The following is a 24221-nucleotide window of genomic DNA, read 5'->3' on the forward strand; positions in this document are numbered from 1 at the left end:
TCTTCCGATCTTTTACATTTCGGCTGTGAACTTCTCTTTCTGGTGAGTTGAGAGAAATCTCAAAGCTGCTGTGAACTGGGGATAGAATCTTGTCTTCAATTCAGCTAGCACCTTCTGGTTTTGTGCTGCCATCCTATCTGTTGCTCTTTCTCATTTGGCCATTTACTATATTTTCAGAAGAGCCCTTGGCCCATTTTTTGAGTACTCCCAGCCCAGATTTTCAGAATTGAGTCCTGCAGTTCCCGCTGATGTGTCTGCAGGCAACAAAGCCCTCAAGCTGCTCAGTTATTTTGAAAACTTGGCCACGTATTTGTGTCAGCTTTGGAGCTAAATGCTGCACTGGTGCTGTGTGGCTGAGCTCTTCTATTATTTCTTACCTGAGGGCACTGTCTGTAAGTTCAGGTTGTGCACACATCAGGGCTGCAAGCTGTCTGTAAGTCTGGGCAGCCTCGTCTTGCTTGGATTTGGAGGATGCTAGAAGACTTGTGACTGGCCCCAGTCAACAAAAAGGTGCTCTTGTGATCTATGAAATCACAGCACAGAGCCAGGCCAAAGGAAAATGCGGACCCACATTGTTGAATTCCAACTCTTAAATGCTTCTATTAATTTTCTGAGGTTTGTGTTTTCCTTCCCTAGTGCTATCTGCTAGCAGCATCCTGCTTCAGCAAGCGCAGTGGGTCTTTCTGTAGTACACCTTGCTGAGCCCTGCAATGAGAAAGAAGATCTGAAGGTCAGATTTAAGGAGAGGGATGAACCCAAACTCAGAGGGAAGCGCTCCTGATGGAGCAGAGAATGAATGGCCCTTGTGCAGGGACAAGAGCGGCTCGTGCCTGGAGGCAGAAGGGAGTACAAGGTGAAGCTGAGAACAGGGAGGGAAATTCTAGATGTCTGTAAGATGAATAGCAGTAAGTTCAGTAGGAAGCCTGATAGGCACAACCACCATAGCAGAAATCTCTCCAGCACACACACTGTGCTTCCATTTATTAATCTCTCATTTCTCAGCCTTCCCATTCAGAGCCTTGAGCCTTGTGAACTGCACCTGAATTTCTGGGCTTGGCTTGAGATGCAAAACAGGGCGCTGCCAATTACTGCTGTGGAGCCACAGACTCTCCCCCTTAAACACACGAGCACATCTTCAGCCCCACTGGTTCTGCAGCAGGGGGTAGCAGGTCCCTATGCTGTAAATCCCCTAAAGGCAAGGCCTGTGGGTGGTTGTACACATGACAAACGTCAGCTACGTTTTTGGGCTAACCTATCCAGAAGCACTTAAGTGATTCAGAAGCCTTAGTCCCCAGCAGTTTTGACTTCTATGCCATCTCTAAATTGCTTTGACTTTCAGAGAGAATAGGGTTATTCAAATGTTGATTCACTTCTAAAAACATTCCCTGTGGTGCTGAGCAAATAGCAGTATATTCCCTCTTCAGAGGACAGGGGTGAGTAGCAACCCACTTCTCTTGAGTAATGCAGAGAAGTGAAGACCTGTCCCTTCCTGGTATCGCTGCTTTGGGGAGAAAGTGTGCAGGTTTTTTTTTCCAGGACTTCTGAAGTTCCTTGTTTTTGTCAGGTGCCTGTTCCCCATTTTAATTTTGTTTTCTTTGGCCCCTTTCTAACACTTCTGTCTTTTAATTTGGGTGAGAGGCGGAAGGGGAGTGGCTTTTTCTTTCCCCTTTATTGTGGCAGAGAATGGGGGATGGAGGCAGGCTTTCCTGGACTTTTATATTCAAAATACCTATAAATAATTAGTTGCAGAGACCTAGCTTCCCCCTCCTTTTAAGGCCTAATTTAGGTTCTTTATCAAAATGATTTAAAATGCCTTTCTCAGTAGGAAACCATATTTCAGAGGTTTTATTTATTGGACTTTTCAAAAAGTGTGTTTTTAATGCACATCCTGACTTTCTGCCAAAACTGTCCACTGAAACATTGGGACTGGAGCAACCCTTTGTATAGGGAGTTATATTTATTGGATTTTTACATATTGATAAAAAACGATTCATCTAAATAAATCATACACAGAATTGGCACATAAATCTCCCAGTCTTCACTACACACTGTACTATATTACCATCCTGACAACCTTCTCTCAAATACAGGAAAACTTTTCTCATGATGTGCATTTCTTTAGCTCTGTTAAAGTATCCGTAGTTTTCCTGAGCTGCACTGGTTTGTTGTTTTGAGCTGTAGGAGTTTGGGGTGTGGATTTTGTTTCATTATGTAGGGACAGGAAAACCTTACTGTATTTTAAGGTAGAGTAAGGCAGCCCTAAACGCTGCAAAATATGTGAGGACTTCTAAGTACTAAAGCAAAGTCAGATTTCATAGTAGATGCTTGAGTATCTGAATGTTATTGTGTTGTGAGCCCACTGTGGCACTGAGAGGAGATCACTTCCTTCTGTTTTTAGCAGCACAACATTGCCAGTACTGCATAGCTAGTCTGGGGAGTCCGCTTCGCTTAAGCAGTTTCAGGATGTTCAGAATAAGTGTGTGTCTATCTGTCTGTCTCATAGCCATGTAGACTGGACCCATCCATTCTGGGACACTCTCTGTCCCCCTTCCAAACTACTTTCTGCTCTCTGAGCAGTAGCTACATAAAGACAATCTGAGCCTAATTATATTAAGCACATACAAATCCATAAACTGGACTATGCAAGATTATGATCCTCTGGAAATTTACAGCAGAGAAAGCTTCTCCTGGCTGTGTTTTGAGTACCTCTCACTGCAGATCCTGGGGATGTGAGAGCCTTCTCTAAAAATGAAAGTTCAGTCTTTCCCCGTGCTGGTTCAAGAGCCGTGGCTTTCCAAAGGCATTTTGTAGTACCGAGACCATCACTCCAGAAGGCTCTGGTGTTTCTGACAAAAGGGCTCCGACATCCAGGCAGTGCTTGTGAAAGTTCAGAGTTTGGAAACTGGGAGCTCTGTAATAAATCATTGCAATAAAAGGTAGAACAGATTCTAGCAAGTGTTCAATCACTCAGCATGGTGCCACTTAGAGGCAGAAGACCTTAAAACAACCAGCAAGATGTCTGCAGAAGAAACCTCTGCTGCCAGCTCTCAGCACTCTGTATCCTGTCATTTGACGCCTTTCATCTCGGGTTAGTTCAGCAGAGGGGCTGCAGTGCAGGCTGGGTCAGGATCTGAGCCTGGGCACTGCTGATGAGGTTCAGTTCAGACATCGCGTGGGAAAGGGCTTGTGCTGTGCCTTGCCGTGCCACAAATGAAGTCAGGCCTCAGGAAACACTTGGGGCTAATAGCTTGCGCCCTACCGCCCTACCATGCTGTGTAACCAACTGCCCCTCGTGGTTTGGGGCTTTAAGGTAGGTAGGGGTGGCTGGTGCAGATAAAACCGTTCAGCTCTTCCAGTCCCTTCCCAGGGCTCAGAATTCAGAAGGCAGGACGTACAGCTGCAGAGCCGCCGATCTCCGGGGGTTGCTGGTCACATCACAGCATTGGAGGAGCAGGGCACACCTCCTGAGCAGGCCAATGTGCACCACATAGCAAAGAAAGCAGGGATTAAATGACCAGCAGGGCATTTTCTTAAGAGTGTGCCCTGCTGGATCTGAAGCCCTGTATATCCAAGTTAAACATATTTTTCCTCCAGATGAACTATTTGAACTAGCAATGCCAACAGCCCCACAGATGGAGGATCAGCGTTAGGTGTTACAGGCCAGCATCTCTCACCTGCACTTTCTCTGATGTGGAATGGGTCTGATCACAACTCTACTTCAGTAGAAGAAAACATATCAAATACTGAGATAGCTTTCCTAGTTGAAAAAACAGTTTCTGATATAAATGTGCTTTAATTTAGCAGTAGGGAAACTGAGGCAGTAAGGTGCAATGGCTGACAAGAGTGGAGGCTGTTCAGCTGTCGCCATTTCCCAAATCTGTCACTAGGAGCATACCTGGAGAAGAAAAACAAACATCTAGACCGAAAAATAAAAATAAAATGCTTTCCCAGCAGGAACTGTTACTGTGGGAGTTCTGCTCTTTGCCAGCATCTCGCATCACAGCAGCAGTTCATAGTTTTATGGGTAACTTTTTCTAGGTCTCTCTCTCTCTCTCTCTCTCGTCAATTCTATTTGTAAAAGGGTCATAGGATTAATTTTAAAGTTCAGAAATAAGTGCACTTGTATAAGGAGAATTTAAGTCTGTATTTATTACTTTTCATTGTAAGTAATTTTATTCGTAAACAGATTAAATATAGGCAGCTAAAAAGCAATATGTACCAGTAGTAATTTCAGTGAATGATGACTCTAACATTTTTCTTATTTAACATCCAAAGACAGTAGTTACACTTTACCTTAAAACGTATTTCATAAAAGGGCAGAAGTCTTTTAAAATACATGCAAACTTGCCTCAGGAGAACAAATTTGTTTGGATGATAAACAGAAGTTCTGCTTTCAGTTTGATTTAAAAAGAAAAAAAAAACTTAAAATATATGTGAATGTCATAAAATATTTCCATGTACTTTCAAGAATAATTGAAGCATATGTAACCAAAGTGTAATACTTTTTATAATGGTTTCAGAGTAAATTATCCATTATATGGGACTAACACATAAAAGCCTCTCTCTACATCAAGTGATAGATCAAAGGGAGGAACGATGGCTTGTCCACATGCATAAACCACACCTCTCAAATTCTGAGAACAAGGATATGCAGTCTGCATTTTAACTACATCTCCATGACATGAAACGGTATTCTCGCGTCTCCTACTGCGGGAGAGTCAGGTAGTCCTGGCTACAAAGATTTCCTTTTACTATTTCTTTCCCCCTTTTTTTGTTCTATCTCATGGATGACATTTCAGTGACTAGTCCCAGGTGAGTTTAATTTGAAAACTAAACTTCACTCAGATCCTCCCAGTGAGGAAACCTGTTGAGAAGGAGTGTGATTCTCAGTTATTTCATGGTAGATCTGTGAACCCAGCCCTGCAGCCTGGGGAAAACTGCTGGGCATGCACATGGTCCTGCACAAAGCCTGAGCAGCTTCAGTGGCACACCATGAGGACTCCTGTCCCACATCTGCCTCCTTCTGCTCACCTGAGGACTGGATGGCCTTACTTACTGGTTAGGGTGCGTTCTGTGAGTCAGACCTGCTCCTCTCTACTGGCCGCTCTTTCGGGCTTGGAGGAATTTAATACTTCGTGTTCCACTTTCCTATCTGCAAAATTAATCTGGTAGTACTTCCACCCTCACAGGGATTCCTTAACTTCTTTATCTACCTAAAATGCTTTCCCTCATGTAGATGCTTTCAGGAATACAAATACTGAGCATTACGGCTGGTAAGCAGCAGGGGATCTCTTTAAGATACAGATCAAACTGCCCCAGCTTTTGGGGTACTTTTTGTGAGTTCTTCTACTTATTTCCATATTAGCAATAAAAAAAAAAATGCAGGCTCATTGTTATAGTGGCATAATTAAAGATGTTTGTGTTTGAAATTTGACTGCAGTAGAAAACGGAAGATGTATAGCTTCATAGAAGTATATCCCCAGATCTAGTCTTCCAGACAGCAGAGTGGATGTTAGCCTAGTTATTCCCAGTAACATCTGGTCCATGAGCACTGATGTACTACATGATCAGAGAATAAAGTTCCTTAAAATAATCTCTTCTCACCAAAATGTAAACGTACCTTTTATTATTGTCGTGGTTGCTAAACAATGTGAAGTGCACTGAGGACGTGCTGAGTTGAGGCACCAGAAGAAGAGGCTGCGATCATGGAAAGGTTGAAATTTCTCCTCTGATCATTTCTGACAGCTCGGAGTGGTTCTTCCACAATTGGAACCACTTGTGCTGCTTATTAATATAATGAAACTTATCCTCCAGCAAAAACAGAACCAAAGGTTGACACAGGAGTGGAGGGAGAGGCTGAAACCTGATCTGGTTAGGGGTCTCTTAAAGATGATGGAAGTCTAATAAAATCCAGTCTGCTTCCTACCTCCATTACAACTCCCACTCTCAGTCTGTCCTCACGAGCTAAAGTGGAATAATTCCTCCTTCCTCAGCCAAGCCAAACCCACCACTGGGCTCAAATATCAATATATGCTAACAGCATCTAACGGTCTTTGGCAGCTTGGCCTCTTTTGGTACCTTTCCCAATCTATGAAATTCTTTCTTTTGATTCCAATAGGTGCTAAAACATCTCTTGTTTCAGAGTGAACTTTTTATTTTCATTATTTTTTGCTACCTTTTTTTCCTCCTGTTTCCAGAGTACTTCATGAAAGCTCAGCACTTGATATATCTTCATTGTGGAGACAAACACTAGTTGAGAAAAGAAAAATATGCACTTTTCCATTAGCAGATGGTTACAGAAAAGATGTTTTGCATCTTCATTGCCAAAATGGGAATCGTGAGTTGTAAAGTCAAAAAGTACCCTAACAATTGAAACAACAACAACCTGAGGCCTTTAGACATCTACAGAGCCAGGTAGGAAAGCAGCTAACTAGAACTAGAAGGCTAAGCAGAACAAAGTGTCAGAGTTGATATAACTCATTACACTTAAGTGGAAAATAAGGGATGAAAGTTTAGGTTTTTTTTTAAAAATAAAGGAAACACCCAAGAATGAGTTTACAGAAGTGCAATATTTTCTCTCAAAGCCATAAGGTTAGCAGGTTGGTATCCAACATCTGTGACTGATTAGGGGCATTTGAGATGGCAGGTGGCTTTAGGAAATGGAAACCTTGCAGGGCTTTACAAATACTTTCTGTAGTTAGGCAAAGTTATTTGATTTATTCTCAGTGGTTTTCATTCTATAGCCTAGTTTAATATCTATCAACTTGTCTTAATCCATGTTAATATTTTCTTATAGACACAGCGTTGTGTAAATTCTCCAATCAGATTCCTAGAAGTTGCCCTGGAGAATAATAGAGTTACTGGGTTTACACTACTGAGGGCTGTGTTAAGGTGAAGAACATAAATCATGGCATTTAAAAATGCCAGTCAAATCTTTCAGACAGTAATGAGATCAAGAACCAGATCTGATCATATTTGCTCCTGACAATTTTAAGAAGACCTATAATTCCGTGTACTTCCACTATGTGTGGTCACATTCAAATTGCATGTCTGCATTAAGCAGCCAAAGCCAGAAGAAAGCCCTCCAAAACTACTAGGTAGGCTTAAATCACGCAGCTTGGTTGATCTACACCAGAGTTTAATAGTGTCACACACTCAAAGAATGAGCAAGGAAAGCTAAACGTACCACGGGGCAGTTCCTTGTCCTGGACAGCAGGCCAGCAGCTCCACAGAGGCTCCGTGGGATGCAGGGCCACCAAATGGAGCTCTGCTTCTGGCTTGGAGAGGAACCAGGACTTATCTCTGGGAAGAGACAACCAAAATAGGGTAGTAAACCCCACAGGAAATGGCTGGAACTGCTTGACAAATCAACGTACAACAACTGGCTCCTCCAGAAATAATAATAAAACAATTTGCAGCTGACAGTAGTATGGCTAATAGATGATCCAGGGCAGGCAGGAGTTAAAAGTTTCAATTATCTTTCCTAGATAGCATTCCTGGGGAATAACTCAAGGAGCAAATACCATAGAAACCCCAACGTAGGTTTGTTATTACTACAGATGAAAAATCAGCATTCAGCCAAACCTCTCCATTCTCTGCTATTGTAAAACTAGTCCCACAGTGCTGTCTGAGAAGTTCTAACCTCAGCACTTGTCCGGATCCATTTCCAGCTATCTGTGTGTGTGCGTCTGTGTATGTTCTTCCACAGATTTATTTTAAATCTCCTTTCCTGAAGCTGTACAGCATTCTGATTTATAGGATTTTCCTAAGCTTCACATAGCCTTTTCTTTTCTACACAAAATATGTTTTACTACTTTGTATTTTTTCCCAAAGAAATGGATTTTATTGGACAGGGCTTCACACATTGCTGCATAACGTTTGTCTTATGGATTTTGTATTAAACCACTTTAACACTTTTGTAGACCTGAGGAACTCTGCAAATACTGTGAGTGAAATGCCCTGAGCTTCATCTTGCATGCTTTGAACTGAGCACAGTGAACTTTGCCTAGTTACTCAGCTGGCACACGAGCAGTCCATTTGCAATTCATAGAGAGGAACAGAGAGGGCCTGATCCTGCACTTACCAAAGCCAGAGGAAACCCTGCTGCCGAGAGCAGCAAGACCAGCAGCAAAATCATAATGAGTACTTAAGACGGTATTTCACAATAACTGTAACGTGACAATTGTGATGAAGTGGTGTTTTTTTTTCCAGAGGCAGTGTCAGAATTAATAGGATCTTTCTAACTCGCTCTCCCTGAAATGGTTTGCAAGAGCTAAAATAAATAAGTCTCTAGGATACTTCTCCATTGTTAGGATTTATACTCATTTCATAAATAGCTGTTAGATTTTGAAGTTTTTTTCCATCATTGTCATCTCCCCTTCTTTATTGTAGCATGAGTAATCTAATTTTTCTGCATAGCATGTTGCAGTTTGATAGACAGACCTCTGAGGGATGCCGTATGTGTCAGCATCGGTGAAAATGACTTCTGAGGCTGGCTCACACCCCCACACGCGTGTGGAATCCAAATCACCCCAGAGTTACACATCCGCCTGCCCCACGCCTCGCTGCTGGATAATGTATTCACTTGCCTCTGGCAAGAGGAAAAAAAGTGAGATTCTCCGTTGCATACTGATGTCATGGGGAAGAAGCCATAATTGGGCTGGTCACATGTTAACGGGACAGTAAGCTGCTTTTTGCTGTCTGTGTAGATAAACTTCAGCTCTCTTGATCTGCACCTATAGATATCACGTACTTGGAGTGCACACCAGGTTTGGAGACTTAGCAATTCAGACATTTCACAAAAAAAAAAAAATACTAATAGGCTGGAGGCTCCTGGGTTTTTCTTTTTCACAGAACCTGATCACAGTGGCAGGAGATTTTTATTTGACTTCATCACTCTTTTGGTTTATCAGTAATAATTAATGGCACATGCAATTGCATTCCCCAATTTAATCAAGGACACGGCTTTCAAATCTACAGTTCTAGCAGGAAAGCACTCACAAATCTGCTGCCCTTTCTTTTTCCTTTTAACAAGCAGATGCAGACCAGGAAAGAGGTATTTTTGCTTTGGCTGCATCTAAACCTTTATTGCTCAGCTTGAAAGTTGAGAGAATGAAGTTCCCATGTTTCATGCCTCATTTCCCTCCTCCCAGCAATACACTTAAATAATTTGGGCACCAATACTTCCAGTCTTCATGTGAAGGACAGGAATACTTCCAGCAACGCATCTGTTTCTAGTTAGGCCCTAAGCACACTCCTGCCCTTTCTTCCTGCTTGTAATAGCTGTAGAAGTTACTAGGTCTGCTGGGTCTAACTGGGGGCTCAGGATGGTCTGCCACTGGGTTGTGTGGACTTGGATCATTGCTCTATGACTTCTTTTCCCTATCTGGAAACAGGACCTCTAGTGAGATCTTGGAGGGAATGTGGAGCATGGAGTGATGAATGCTGTTACCTGATAACATAAGCATAGGTGGCAGTGATACGAGAGCTAAATCTGCAGATATAAGACTGCAATTTGTAATTTAATTGTCATCCCATTTCCAGGTAGGGAAACTGAGTTGGTTTTGGTCCAAAGCCACTACATTCAGTTGTCTTAACTTTCAGCCTGAATAACTGCAAGGAAGAACACAAGAATTTTTCGCCTGATACCATAAAATGGCATGATTGCTTCATTAGTGGCATGCAAGTAAACTGCCTTATTTGGAGCACTCTCTTCCTGCCATATAACTCATTTCTCATTTAACAAATTTAATTTTGCAGATTATGTGCATTTTTTACACAGCAGGAAAGATTTGAAAATACATATTATCAGACAAAAACCAACAACAGCAACTCCTAAGAGAAACCATCATTCTTCCTCTGATAGAGTCAGAGCCCAAGGCCCAGTCCCATCCTGGGGTTAGCCATATATGACACTAGGCATAGCTTCACTAGCAAGCTCTTAATAGCCACCGTGTTTCCTGGCAAATCTCAGGTAATAATGTTGGTGGATATCAATCAAATCTTAAGTACATAAGACTCAATTATGATGTTGCAGAATACAGAGGCTGCTCAAATCTAGTCCAGACTATGAACTCAATGTGCTGTTTACTTAAAGTATATAGAAAACGCTTGACCTCTTCTCAGTGGCATCCATGTGGAAACACTCGACGATAAAGACCTTCCTTGGTTTTCATAGGAATCATGTTTCAACATTTTTATCTTCCCTAATTAAGGTCAGCGGTCATGTACTCCCAGCTTTCTATTCACCCTTCTCCTTCACCAAAATAGCAGACACTTATCCAGTTGCAGTTACCCTGTGTGAAGTGCATGTGGACCAATTTGTGCCTCTGTAATTCCAGGGGCAGAATGAAGTCATGAAAATTTGGGTCTTTGCTGAATCAAATCCTGTTTGTGGGCTTTCATGCTCACACACCATGATGAGGACTAATATCTAATAGAAGAGAGATGGGGGGTAGGATTGCTTGCAAATCTAATTCCACTACTAGGATCTCCTCTTACCCACAGCTCATATTCCCACCTGGTAGGAAAGGTGTGAGAAATTTCTGAAAGAGGATGGCAGAGAGTGAATCTCATCTCCCTTTGCAACAATGTAAGTGCTAATTGCAGGCAGGAAGCAAGGGGCTGACTAGTAGACATCTAGGAAAACACCTGGGGAATATGGCAAAAAGACTCATTTTTTCATTGTCAAAGAAACCCAGGAACATTTCACATCCCAGCTTCCCTGAAGCTTCAGCTTTGCTATGCTTTGACTCAAGCCCTGGCTGCATCTTCATGAAAACACACATCACACTCAATGGGGCACAAAACAAGTTGTTGCTGCAGGATGGCAGAGGACACCTGTAAAGCTGTGATGTGATGGAAAATACAGCAACAATAGCAGGGTTGCAAAACCTTTGGCTGTAGCAAAGGAGAACAAGCCCAAAAGCAGCAGCCATAGATGCAGAAATAAATGAAGACACTACTTACATTCAGAAGGCCTCAGGTAGGCAGGGGTCTTCAGTGAGCTACTTGTGTCTCCCCTGCCAACCTTTAAAGAGGTCTGGGAAGGGGTGGATCCTGGCTCCACCCCTCCTGATCACTCAGCTGCACTGCATTGCATTGCATTGCATTGCATTGCATGCACCTGAGCTCCCTGGGTTGGCCCTGCCTTCCCACCAGGTGCTCAATCACTGCTTCAGGCCATCACTTAGCATTTCTGCTACACCACCTCAGCTCACCACCAAGGTTTAACAAACACGTCCCCCTGAACACAGGGCATGTGGGGACTGTGCTTATACTTAGAAAGCCTTAGTAACTTTTAGGAGAATTATACTTCCTGATCACCAATTATATCGTTTCTACAAGAAAGACGAACTTTTATTATGAACAATGAATACATTTTTTTAATTATTATTATTATTCAGTTTATCGCAGCTGTGAATGGTTAACAATGAAAGGGAAAGATTCATGAAATAAAACTCTGTAAAACAAAATTGAGCCAGGCATCTTCAGTATTTATTCAGGCTTGTAGCCGATGCATTGCACTCTTTCCCTTTGGACTGGCCTGTTCTCATTTCTCACACATAGCAGAATATCATTTTCAGAAAAGAGCAAATGTTCTTAAGAAAGAAAGAAAGAAAGACCAGAACAAAACTAACAGAGTTGTGCCCTGTGTGAGATTGTCTTGACCCTTTGCAAAGGCAGCTGTGCAGGCCAGATCCTCATCACCTCCCTCAGCACATGCTTCCAGCCTAACTCCTGTGCTTGTGCTGAGTTCAGTCGTGACTGTATGTACAGGATTAGGCCACTTGTTTTCTTTAGAGAATAACAGGCCCAAAACATGATTTATTTTTCCCACTTTGCTGGGTTTATAAGTAGCTGGAAATAGCTCTTTGCTCCTGCAGCTGGAGTGGGGCACATGGAATAAGACTTCTAGAAATCTCCAAACCATCTCACAGCCAGCAGAAGGCAGAGGGACACTGAACAGTTTCTGGACTCAGGACTGGGTCTCATTTTTCTTGCACTGCCTGTACTTGTCTTCTCTTTTGTCTGTCATTCTCCATAATCCCACTGTAACCACAGCTGTCCCATGTTCCAAAGAGACATCTTGCTTTTCTGGCTGCTGCTGGACAGGGCCACCAAGATTTTCTGTGGAAATATGTCTCGCTCACTACTTTACATCAGTAGAAAGCTTGTGATGGAGACTGTGGGAATTTTGACGCACTACAGTAGTTACATGTCAACATTTATTTGTCTTCTCTGATTTATATGGGAGATCTGGGGAGTTACCAGAATACACAAGCCATTGGCCTTCAAGGACAAAGCAGAAGAATTTAGGAATGTCTTCCTCCACAGCTCAGAATAAAGGGTTTGAGCAGCTGAGCCTATTGCCAGAATCACTGCCAGTACCCAGCAAAAAACTTGTGAAAGTTTCCTCCCCTCTTAGATCTGCAGAAGGTTTTGTCTCATCATTTAAATGTAGAGTAGCGCAATAAAATTCAAGGATGTTGAGCATGAATGAGCTCAGTTACTCATGCCACAAAGAAGGTATGTTTTATTAAATATTGAGCCCCTTACATATTCACACCAGCCTCTGAATCACATTCCTTTTCCTTTCAACCAGAGGATATTCCCCCATCGACTAAGATTTTGCTAGTAAAGCTGTTCTACCACTTTGTTTGTCCTGAACTGAGATGCATCTACTTTGGATCTGCAAACAGCAGCTCCTGAAAATCACTGCCTGCTGAGCACAATGAAAGAGGAAAAATGGTATCCTAGAGATGAACTACAGGGTGACTTTTTAGTAGCAGACAAACTAATCACTCAGTACCTGCTTTGTCTTTCCATACTGGGGCTGGGTTCAACACACCTTCCATTTAGTTCTGACTGACCATTCCTTATACTTCATTTATTCCTCATTTAATTTCTGCAGCATCTTCCTGCATCCTGCTTTGGAAACCTCCATATTCCTGGCAAAATATAGTCACCAGGGGCTGCTTAGATGTCCTCAGACCCCCTTGGAATTAATATTTTTTTGTGAGTGTGCTGTGCATTTTCTTCAGTGCTGGTATATGTGTTATCTTGTTTGATTGCATTTAATTTTGCATCAGTTTGCACGTTCTCATCCTGGGTTGTATCCAATAAGATTTTCCCATGACACATTTTGCCTTCTGCTGTTCCCACGACACATCTGCTGAAACAGGATTTACTTTGTGGATTCAAGTTTTCAAAGAGGTCTGGGGCCTTTTTCCTATGTTTAGGTGCTCGCTGTTAGGATTTTCTGTGCCATGACAACTTTATGTTGGTAGCAGGTTAGAGATGGTCTTTTTTTCAGTTCAGTATTGGTGTAACTTGAAATCCTTTCTAACTTGAGTCTCTGAGTTGCTAGAATGAAAGTCTGCAGTTTGTGCCCTGTCATCCACTTTGCTGTTGGTTTTTCCATGCTTTGAGTGTTTCTACAAGGCAAAATGGTAAATACTATCCAAAGATAGGTCATGTGTTTAGAGCACTGGGACCCCTTTTTGAAGAATATCATTGGACAAGTCACTGATCTCTCCATGCCTCAGTTCCTTGGATAAAATAATACAGACGGATAAAATAATACTAATGCTGGCCTGACTTCCTTTAGATATTGTGAGAATCGATGCACAAAGAGGTGGGTATCAAAGAGAGTTCTTGGGTATCAAAGTAATAAGGGTCACAGGAGTTAAATAAAAAATAAAGCAGAAATTACTTAAGACTTTGTCAGCTACTAAGGATTACTGTTCACTTTAAAATCTCTGCCTGTTTACAAACTAGGATTGTTCCTAACATGTAACTTCAGCCTCCCAGCTGAAGTGAGGATGTCAGCAAGTCTCGCAGTGCAGCACAGCATACCTTATCTCTATCACTGAAAAATCAAAGGCACATTTCCAGCTGTGCTCATGAGCGCTATTTGGTCATTGAACAAAGCAACTGACACCTCATATCCAACCTCCCAAACGATTCCAACCTGATTCAGGTGCACAAACAAGTGCAGAAATGAGCTCCATGCACAGAACTCGTTATTCAATCAAGCCTTTAATTGTAAATGTTTTAAGCAAGGAATTGCCCTGTTTTATGAAAGTGTGCTCAGCAATACTCCGCCACGGACATCTGTCATTCAGCAGGCGCCACCCAATAAAAGTACTTAAAATGTTCTGTTCCTCAATTAAAATATAAAACAGAGCTGTTTAGGAGCTTTTATGAGGTGATTTCTGTTTACCTGACAGATTTCCACACTGGAGGAGTATGGAGTGGGATTTCAGTTTCTGATCAGAAGCATCCACTCTACAGAATAGTAAAGCTCCAATTGTTCTGATTTATTCTTTTTAAACCTCACGAACGCTAAATCCATGGGGAACAAAGAAGTCTCCACTGCAAAGTTCAAAACTAGGAAGGGCTGTTGCTGGTTGCATGCCTTCCCCAAACAGACAGATGACATCAGCCCTGCGTTTGCACTTTGCTGCTGTGCCTGGGCTGAAGAAATGCTGGAACCAGAACTAATCTTTGCAGCCTGCATCAGACACTGCTAGCCTCTTCTAAATTCAATCTGGCAAATCCTAGGAAAAAAAGCCTATTTTGCTCTGATCTGAAGCAGCCTGCTATGAGGAGGAACAAGACTATGGCTAGGCAGATGACTCCATTTTCCACTGATGGAGCACTGCATAAATGTTGTCGTGGTTCTCCTGGTCTCCTAACCTGCCTATGGCTTTGAACAGAGACCTTTCTTTTTTCCTCCTGCTACTCAAACAGAATTGTGCCATATGCTTCTATTTCTCCTTGGTGAGAACCTCAGAAACCCATCTACCCTGGGATGACAGGTGCCTCTTGCCATTGCTAGTCTGGCCACTGCAACCAAGTCTATTTTTAATGACTCTCATTAGAGATGACACTTTCGCAGTACCAGTGCTGCTGCACCAGTAATGATAAGACTCTGTGCCATCTGGTAGAATATGTGCCCACATGCATCCTCACCAGGATTTCCCTGTTACTCACCAGCAGCTTTACTCAACTGTATCCTTCCCCTCTGGTACATTTCCTTGCTGAACTGCATTTGGAACACCTCTGCCAGCTCATGCCAGAATCTGATGAGCAAGGAAATGTTGTGCCAATCCATCTTCAGCCCGGAAACTACAAAAAAAGTTCTGCTTTGTATTATGCATGGTATCTGGAAAAGCGGTGGTTTGCTCCACAGTCTCCTATGTTTCATGCTATGCAGGGCCTGCTCACTTCATAATATCCAGTCAGCCTTGGGATGAAGGAGGATGATGGTGTCATGATGAGAACACTGTGTTTGCACAAGATGAAGCCTTCAACACTGAACCTTAAAACCAAGCCATCCAGCTCCTGCCAGGTAATAATTTTTGAAGTAATTCTCCCCTTCCACTGCTGTTACCTGTTGTGTTACTCTTCATCACACTGGGATCGCAGAACTGGGCTCTAGCACCACAGGCAAGTGAAGAACAGAGCTCACGGGGCTGTGCTGAGGGGGGTGAAGGTAGGTTCATTACCCAGTGCCATTCTGCTTCTCCCTACAGCTCCTTGTGGTTGCCTGCGGCACCATGGAACTGCCACATCAAGTAATGAACCTCAAAGTGAACCAAAGTGGGATTCTACACGCATCACACCAGCCTTCCTTTGGGAGAAGCAAAACTGTCCCAGGAGTTTCAGGCATCCTCTGTTCATCCTATATTGCCTCGTTGAAGAAGTAAAACTACCTGCTGCTGAGGTAAAAATAATACTAAATACTAAATAACAATACTAAGGCTCAAGAGAGGTGATTCTCTGCTCAGATGTCATTGTAATCTTCCATGAGAAATAAAATTTCCTTTTAAAATAAAGGAGAGGAAAAGCAAACATGAACTGAACCCATGAACAACTACCTCCTGGGTTTTGCATAGCAGATACTGGGAGGAGGCTTTCTTCCTCAAACAGCACTGCTCAGAAAATGTTAGGAAATCTTGTTAGCTTCTAACTCAATCTGTTGCTTGTTTTTCCTCTCCAGCAGCAGCATGAGTTAAGGATGAGACATTAGCCCTTACTTTGATACCCCCACTGTCAGTTCAAGTCAGATTCGTCCTGTTACTTATGTGTACTCTTTTGTGAGCATATCGATTACACAAGTGAGTTTTCAAGTACTTGGGCACTCAATACAGCCACACAATGGGGAAAAGCATCCCAGTTAACACAGAATTACATGTTGTGCTAAAACAGGGGACAAGAATAAATTCTGACATATAATTCAAAGCCACAACTTAAGAGTTGTGTATTTTACTGCAAGGCAGCGCTTTATGCTATTAAAAATAAAACCTGCATTTTAATTTCCAAGCCATGGCAGAATTGCCATCTTTAGGCCACTTTCGAACACACCAAATTATTTCACAATAATTCAAAATTCAGTGCAAGCCACTCCCTCTCCTGTTCATTTTTACCCTTTACATTATGAATGCTGTGAGTAAGGACTGCCTGTTTCACAGGGGGTTGGTATCACAGAAAGCTGGTTGTTGATCTCTGGATGCCTGCAGGCCAGCAATCTGTGCTACAAGTTACCCCTCTTAAAAAAAAAAAAAAAGACAAGTGGATAAAACTGGTACAAGCATCTGTAACAAGCTAATTGGACCCTTGTGGGCAACATAGCAGATACAAAATTAAAACAAACAAAACATGTCATTGTACAACTGTACTTTCAGGACCGTTATCATGAAGGGATCCGTCTGGATTTTTATTTTTGGTTTGTTTTGTTTAAAAGGACCTAATTATGGCCAGAGCTGGAGTATCACAAGTCTGTTTTCATCTATAAAGAAAGGATATTTTGCCTCTGAACCTGAGAAATTGTTAGAAGTTGGTAATTAGTATGACTTGTTAATAGAGTTTGGCTATGATTAAGCTGTGATTGAGTGTGAGTTTGGTTCTTGTCAATGCGAATGCCTGTAAGGTTGAGAGATGTTTAATGAGACACCTGTTGTCAGCAGCACCCAGTGGGCTTTGTCACGCCTGATTGGAATTTGTACTACAGAGCAGGAGTGATGCTACTCTGAAACACAGCAGTACATGGGCACCTGGTGGAGCATGAGGGGGCTGAGGCCTGAAGGAGGGTCAGACCTGTGGGGTACAGTGCCTGGCTGCCAAGGGCAGCCCCTCAGTGAGAGCAGGCTCTGCAGTGCAGCTCTGCAGCCTGTGGAAAGTTGTTACTGCGTGCCTTGGGGACGGGCTGTGTCCAGCAGGCCAGGTGATGCTCTGCAAGCTGAACAGTTCTAGCTCCAACTATGGTATTTAATATGATAAAGCATCCTTGTCAAGAGCCATTATGTCTGACTTGGGGAGTGCAACAGGCAAAAACTGCTGACATCTTAATTTAGCCCCTGTGGGGCTTTAACATTTCTCTCTTTGGGAGAAGGCAAGAGAGGGGATGCAACCAGGTATATTTAATGCCCCTCAATTTAATGCCCAGGGCTCTTTAAAATGTTAGATTGATGGGGAGAGGCTCAGCTTAGCTGTGGTAGCTGTGGTACATCCCTATCTCTAGGCATCATCTTCAAGCAAAAATGTCCCAGTGAGCAAACTCAGTATCTCTTGGGATTAGGCCAGCAAGAAAGTTTCTTTCAAAGACTGCATTTTTCTGTTAGAAATCAGTATAATTTTCCACGTCTCCATGTTGTTAACTCCTACACCAAAATCCAGGCCTGATCATAACTTTGTATATTTGGACTGCATACATACAATATTATTTCCCCAAAACATCTTTCAACATTTTCAAGTGGCTCCTATTTAAAACATACCTCATTTTTACATGAAAAAGGACAAAGAAGCTGGAAACAGTCAAGCCGGTCGCTTTCACCGTCTTTCCGTATCTGAGGCCTGCCTTAGCTGGGAACAGAGCAGAAACATTTCAGCTCACAGAATGTCCCTGAGGAAGGAGCCAGTGGCTTTGTGATGAAGCTGAGCAACCACTGGATGGCATTGCTCTACACAAATGTACCTGTGAGCACATGCAGCTGAGTGTGAGCAGGCTGCTTCACCAAGGAGATTAATTCAGACCCGAGAGGCTCAGGCTGCTGTGACCCCACCAATCCTTTGAATAAAAGTCAGGCTTCTCTTAGCTGTCTGGCTCCGAGTTCTGGACACACAGTTTGGTCAGAGCGAACAAAGCAGACTTCCCAAAGCACACTTAGTTCTATGCTGAATATATTCTTCTTTCATTTTAGGTTAGGTCAAATATTTAGCCAGTTTTTTACGCTCTTCCTTCTTATGAAAGGGGAAAAGAATCATTTGTAGCTTGTGATCATATCAAAGTGACTCAGGGCAAGCACATCCAGCCAGCAAGTTCTGCTTTCACACAAGTCCTGGTCCTGCAGCCATTCTGGCCAGGCAGCTCCAGCACCCAGGGCTCAGCACAGTGCGAGTCAGCGAGGTTTGTTATTTGTGTGTAACGTGAAAAGCAGAACTAAAGAAAAAAAGAAGAAAACTGGGTGCCAGGCATGTGTGGCTTTGATGTGGGTTCCATAATTTTGAGACTAGGTTATTATCCCAAGTTTGGTGCCTGTGCTTGCGACAGTGGCCTCTCAGCACACATAATACAACTCTGCCTTCTGCTACAGCACTTATTGATAAGGAGTCAGCTGGTGGCTAAATAACCTGATGTTCATATTTTCCCCTGGGGTCTGTGTTTCTTTCATTAACAGCACACACTGCATTGGCCTAGTTTTTTTAACGACTACATCTGGCCAAGCCTATCTGAAAATGTCATTGGCCCAGTTCAGGCCCAGGAGAAATCCGCTGATGGCTTTGGAGAAGCAGCAGGATGTATGGAATTGCAGCCCCACAGAAGGTGGATCTGAAGGGGAATAATGCAGGATTTTTGAGAATCAAGTTGAAATTAACTGACACCCATAGTCTGCACATCTGTCTTCAAATTAGGACATAACTTACTTACAATTGAGTCTTGTATATTGACTGCTAGGTAAAGATTTCTGGGCACAGATTGCCTATTAGTATCGCCCCAGTTTTGACTGATCTAACAAATTTAATAATCATAGTCATTTGGGCAAATCCACTTAAACTGGAATTAAAATGTCATGGTCAGTTCAAGTCCTGCAACAGCTCCTACATGTTGGTTCTCTGGTCTGTACCTAGACCCTGTTGCACTCACCTGCTTTCTTAAGTACTGGAGAAGTAAGACCAGTAGATCACTTCATAAAATGTTACCTTTCTTTTATGACTCCATTAGTCTCCTTTTTCTGGACCTACTCCAAGTCCAAACAAACAAACAGAAAAACCTGTATCCGTCTTCATCTGCTCAGCAGTTTGTTAATAAACGCTTCCCACTTTCAGAAATGCTTAGGCTCTGTGGGAAATTTAGGCTCCATTAGCAGTGGGCAACTCAGAGCCAACTTCTGATGGCCATCACTCTGCTACAGGCACTCCAGGAGCAGGCCAAAACAACTGGTGTTGATCAACTGCTTACTGTCTCCTATTAGGAACCACTGATTGAGATTTCTTGCGTCACCCGCAGTCCCTACGAAGTAGCACAAACCTTCAGTGGGCTCAGTGGTTTTAATCTCTTTCCACTGACACTGGAGGAAAATCTGTTCTGAACTTCAGCACAGAGCTGTGTTTGAACACAGGATAAATCTGTACATCGTGTTTAGCAGTGGAGAATAAAAGAATAAGGAATAAAAGGAAGGGTGTTCCTATAGACCTTCCGTTGCACAACAGGTTGTGTCTGGGAAATACTGCCTTGCACCCAGCATTGGTGAGGGATGATAGAAATCCTGACCAGGGCACCCACTGCTGTGCTGGCTGTTTTAAGACAGATTGTACAGGCAGTCAGCTCAGCATGCAAATTTGCCCTGGATTTTTCTAGAGTCACAGCAACTTCCCAGGCCTCCAGAAAGTCAAGGTGACCTTCGAAGGGGAAGTCCGGAGCATTGGTAGGTAATGGGAATTTATAAAGAAAAAAAAAGAAATGTTAGACTAATTCCAACCCATTACAGAACTCTTAAGAAAAATGAACTGTATCTGCTGAAGTGGCTCATTCTGTTCAGTGGCACAATGTAATGGGGGATCTGTCACTGTCAGTGCTGTTCTTGTCTCACTGAAAGCCACGGTGCCTTTCACAACCACTAAATAAAAATTCAAGCCAGCTGTCCCACCTGCCGGAGCAGTTTCTATTCTGGGCTCTGTGTGCTGTAGGTATTGTACTCATTGATTAGCTGTGGCTTTTTGTCCCTTGACATTGTTAGGGAATATTCTCTAGGTTATAATCGCTATGACTGATGCAGGCAGAACATTTCAAACCTTGCTGCTGCAGTTCAGGCTGCTATTGTGCATGGTGCTAGGCTGTGGCTACATCTGCAGGTCAGACTATGGTGGGAAGCATTTTGATAGGAAATGAGAAGGAAACTTTAGAGAAGTTGCCTTAGTCAGAAAAGATGGGGGCCTCCCTGACTCTAGCTGTCAATCAGGTGTTAGGGCAAGATTAACACCCTTTAGCAGTGACACAGCTGTTCCACTGAAGATGCTAACATGAAAGCAGGGGAGGGAAGAGCCTCTCGTGAAATAATGAACAGAGCCAGTGACTATTAGTAAAAGGGAAGTTTTTACCCCAAGAAGCTGAAAGTGCCTCTTCAAGCTGGTTATTTTAGTGGGAATAAGTTCAAAAACAAGCAGAGCCTTACTTCAGGTCTGCAAGAGAAGCTAAAATATTTACCTCTCTTTTTAAGATCAGACTGGCTTCTGGGGAGGAGAATAACAGTGATAATGTAGATAATGAAGTCTCTTAAGAAGTCTCTTGGCAGAGAACGTGCAGATTAACACACAAATCCTTACCTAAAGAAGGCATGCAGCACTGAGTCTCTTCCCCTGATAGCACTGGAAGTTGTGATAGGAGTTAGTTCGGGAAGATAATGGATTTAACACTAGAAAGAAACTGGTATTTTGCCCACGATTGTCCTTCTAGGAAAGGAGTCAGAACAGTGAATTTCTCCCTCTGCTGCTTATGGTAAAAGTAGAAAATAATAGTTTATCTTTAGCCTTTCTGCTGACCAAACTGAGTTTGTCCAATGCATCAGGATCCCCCAGGACAGCATAATATCAAAGACTTCTGCTGGAAGCCTTAGCATATCAGGATGTTTAACACAGAGTTACACTTGGGAATTAGATTATGCCAGCCAAGGGTGCAGTTTTACAGTCAGCTTAAGCTGACCTGAGGCCAGGTTGCCAACAGCATTACTTCCCCATTCAACCTATGTATCAACATTTATTCAGCCATGCAATCCATTCCATGACTGGATTTGGTTGGGGCTTAAACATGATGGGTGTCAGTCCGAGAGATGGGGGATAAAATGGGATCACCCCTTCAAATGGCATCGTAGGCTTAAGCTAATCAAGAACAGTAGTGTGAAGTTGTGCAGAAACAGGGACGCTAAATCGCACAGTGTCTCTGTGAGAGAGAGAGAACTTTTTACTCAATTTGCACCAAAACCTCCAGAGCCTTGAATTCATGCTTGAGGAACCAAGAACTGCCTGTCTGACCCCTATGGGAGTCAGGGAGCTGCTAGTCCTGTGCTGCTTCACTCCTCACTCCTCATTTCATCTATTACAATCACCCCATCAGAAAAAAAGATTGCTCTTAAATGCCACAGCCCCAAAGGTGTCAGGTCTGTACTTTCCTGCAGGATGTGGGCCAGATGCCCACCTCTGCCCAGACCTGCCCCACAGGAGCAGCCGTGCTCCCTTTCCCTTAAAGCACTCCACAGCCATCCCACAGGAGCCATCCCAGGAATGAAGTGAATCAGGCCCTGCCACCGGTGTGCAGGGAAGCGACAGCAGCTACATCTGTTCACTCTACTCCACGCTCAGGATCTTTGACATTGCTATCAGTACAGCCTGAAACAGAACGGGTGCGAGCTCTGGGAAAGAGTAGTGGGTTCGGATGGAAACAATAACAACCACAGGGATACCACCAGCCCTAGTGGGAGCAAAAATATTGCTTTACCACTTCTGAGTGCAGCAGAGCATATGGACAGTCTGGGACTGTTGTCAGCAACCCAGAATGGGGTAGCACTGTTCTGGCAAACACCATCTTTTGTCTTTATGACCAAAGAATAGTTGCGTGTTGGAAGCTCTGTAGTTGCTAGGGGATGAGCCATTAATATGTTGGCGACTCAGAAGTCAGCCAAAGAAAATGCTGAGATAAAATTACTTTTTACCGCCTCTGTTTCACCCCAAGTGTGTCATCCAGTCTACTTGCTCTGCTTAGGGTATCTCTTGCACACTGTGCTGTGCTAACTTCTTTGTCCTTTTTGATTTTATTTGTCACCTTTCCCAACCAGGCCTCCAAAGAATAATATAAATGTGACAGCCTAGGAAGACTTCTTACATGATAAATCCCTGCTTACTGGCAGAGTAAGACTTCAGGCTGTTTTTCTCCTATAAAAAACTTTCCTCTAGTTGCCTGAAAAGTAAGAATGGCATAAAATGAGTGATGGTAATGATGAGAGCTGTGTTGCTAAATCAAAGTGTGGGAATGGGAATGCACCCTACAGAATCACTAGTAATTCTGTGATAGGCCCTAAGGGTGTTACCCACTTCCTAGCCCACAGTCCTCCCTGCCCAACTGTTCGGGTAACTCTGCATTATCTTATTACAGAACAGTGATGCTTTTTCCCTTCCCTGTAGTTTCTTCCTACTGGGGTCAATGGTGGCTTCTCCCCTTTTATGCCTGCAGCCTGCTTCACCACACTGCTCAGTGCAGCCTGCAAGTCTTGCCTGCAGCAGTGGCGAGCGCAGCTCTGGAAAGGTTTAATCCAAAACAGAACAAAGTATTCCTATTCCAAAATAAATACATCCGTAGATCTCCTGATTTTACAATAGCATTCACTAAACAATGGAGAGAATACAAGGTGAGCACTGCTTAAGCATCTTTCCTCCCTCCAGCCCAGTACCCATCCATAAATAACATAAAGATGTATATATATTTTTTTAAAGCCTGGAGTTTTAAAGCAACCGGTCCCAGTCCCCTCCAGTGATTCCCCAGACATGTCCCCCTTTGCCCTGCTACACAAGTGTATGGTTCCAAACCATTCTTCAGTGAAGTAGGTTCTGCTTTTCCTGTTTGTTTGCTTTAACCCACACCACTTACAGCTAACTGAGAAACAATACAAAGGCATGTTTTGTATGATCACCTAGTACCCTGCAAACAACAGTATTCATTAAAAAATAGTCCAGGCATACTACAGCTGCCAGCTTCTGTCTCTACTGCGACACAGACATATTTTTTTTCATTTTGAGACACTGAACAGAAGTCATAAACAGTTGCTCTGATCAAAAGAAATCCCTGCTAGAGTCTGTGGCTTGTTCACCCCTTTCCTTCATGCCAGCCACTGTTCATTTCATTGAATGTTCGTTCTGCTGTACAGCTGGCTCTTGAGTAAGTCAGAGCAAATTCTGCACTGTACAGTAATACATTTAGAATGAATGTGTTGTTTCTATCGATGGAAAACAATTTAGCTATTTTTGGAACATGGGAACTGTATATGCCAAGGTGAGCAACACTGGTATCTGTTAGTACCTTGCCTATAGTGTCAGTATGGTTGTACCTGGACTTGCTCTCATGTAATCAGTGTTGCAGATGCAAACAGTGTTCATTTTAAAAATACATATTTAGCAGATCAGAGCTCTGAAATCATAATAATCAATATATCATAATCACTTTGAAAGCTTTCTCAATTACAAGCCTATTTTCTCTTTAGATACTGAGTATTCCTTTAAACAGATGATGAGGGTAGGATTTCAGTTGTAGCGTTACATCCCTATGTCTGCTTCTCAGCTCCTCAGCTCGTGTGTTTCTCCAAGCACACATAGCAACTTCAGTCTGCTCCATATGCAGATACAGTACAGTATTAACCAGCTCCTTAATTATGAGTAAAGTATTAAATGTATTTGAAAAATGTAGGAGGTGACAAAACATCCAGTGAGTTCTCTGAGGACAAAAACATCATTTATTGAATATACTTCGGATAACTTTAGTCAGACCATGAACTAGATTGCTTTGGTTTGAGAGCTGTACAGAAAAATGCATCTCTACTTCGCATGAGCCTTGGCACTTATTTTTTTTTTTTTCCCTGTAATTTGTTTCCGCCCTTATTTGGAACACAGCCACAAGCATTTTGATATTTTCCATTAAAAAGAACAAGATTGTGTTTCTGAGGTAGTGGGCA

At 42.8% G+C, this 24221-nt stretch overlaps 2 long non-coding RNA genes across 4 annotated transcripts in view; one reads left to right on the forward strand and one right to left on the reverse strand.

The window, feature by feature from the left end:
• Window positions 1–24221, forward strand: part of LOC116217103 — an 89937-nt gene that overhangs the window by 64644 nt on the left and 1072 nt on the right. Inside the window, exons 2-3 of one of the 2 annotated variants that reach the window (XR_004161093.1) lie at window positions 15221–15355; window positions 15540–15730. This is a non-coding gene — a long non-coding RNA (uncharacterized LOC116217103). Of the gene's footprint in view, window positions 1–15220; window positions 15356–15539; window positions 15731–16567; window positions 22263–22729; window positions 22905–24221 lie in introns of those variants that run through there. The other variant, XR_004161094.1, reaches the window with a different exon arrangement.
• On the reverse strand, window positions 11–11091 carry LOC116216186. 2 transcript variants are annotated; one of them, XR_004161096.1, is made up of 3 exons: window positions 7187–11091; window positions 6176–6249; window positions 11–3895 (listed from the first exon to the last, which is right to left on the reverse strand). It is a non-coding gene; the product is annotated as an uncharacterized LOC116216186 (long non-coding RNA). The 2 variants fall into 2 exon arrangements; XR_004161095.1 differs by having other exon boundaries at window positions 6176–11091.

The sequence above is a fragment of the Meleagris gallopavo genome, chromosome 12 (genome assembly GCF_000146605.3).
Source record: "Meleagris gallopavo isolate NT-WF06-2002-E0010 breed Aviagen turkey brand Nicholas breeding stock chromosome 12, Turkey_5.1, whole genome shotgun sequence".
Taxonomy (NCBI): domain Eukaryota; kingdom Metazoa; phylum Chordata; class Aves; order Galliformes; family Phasianidae; genus Meleagris; species Meleagris gallopavo.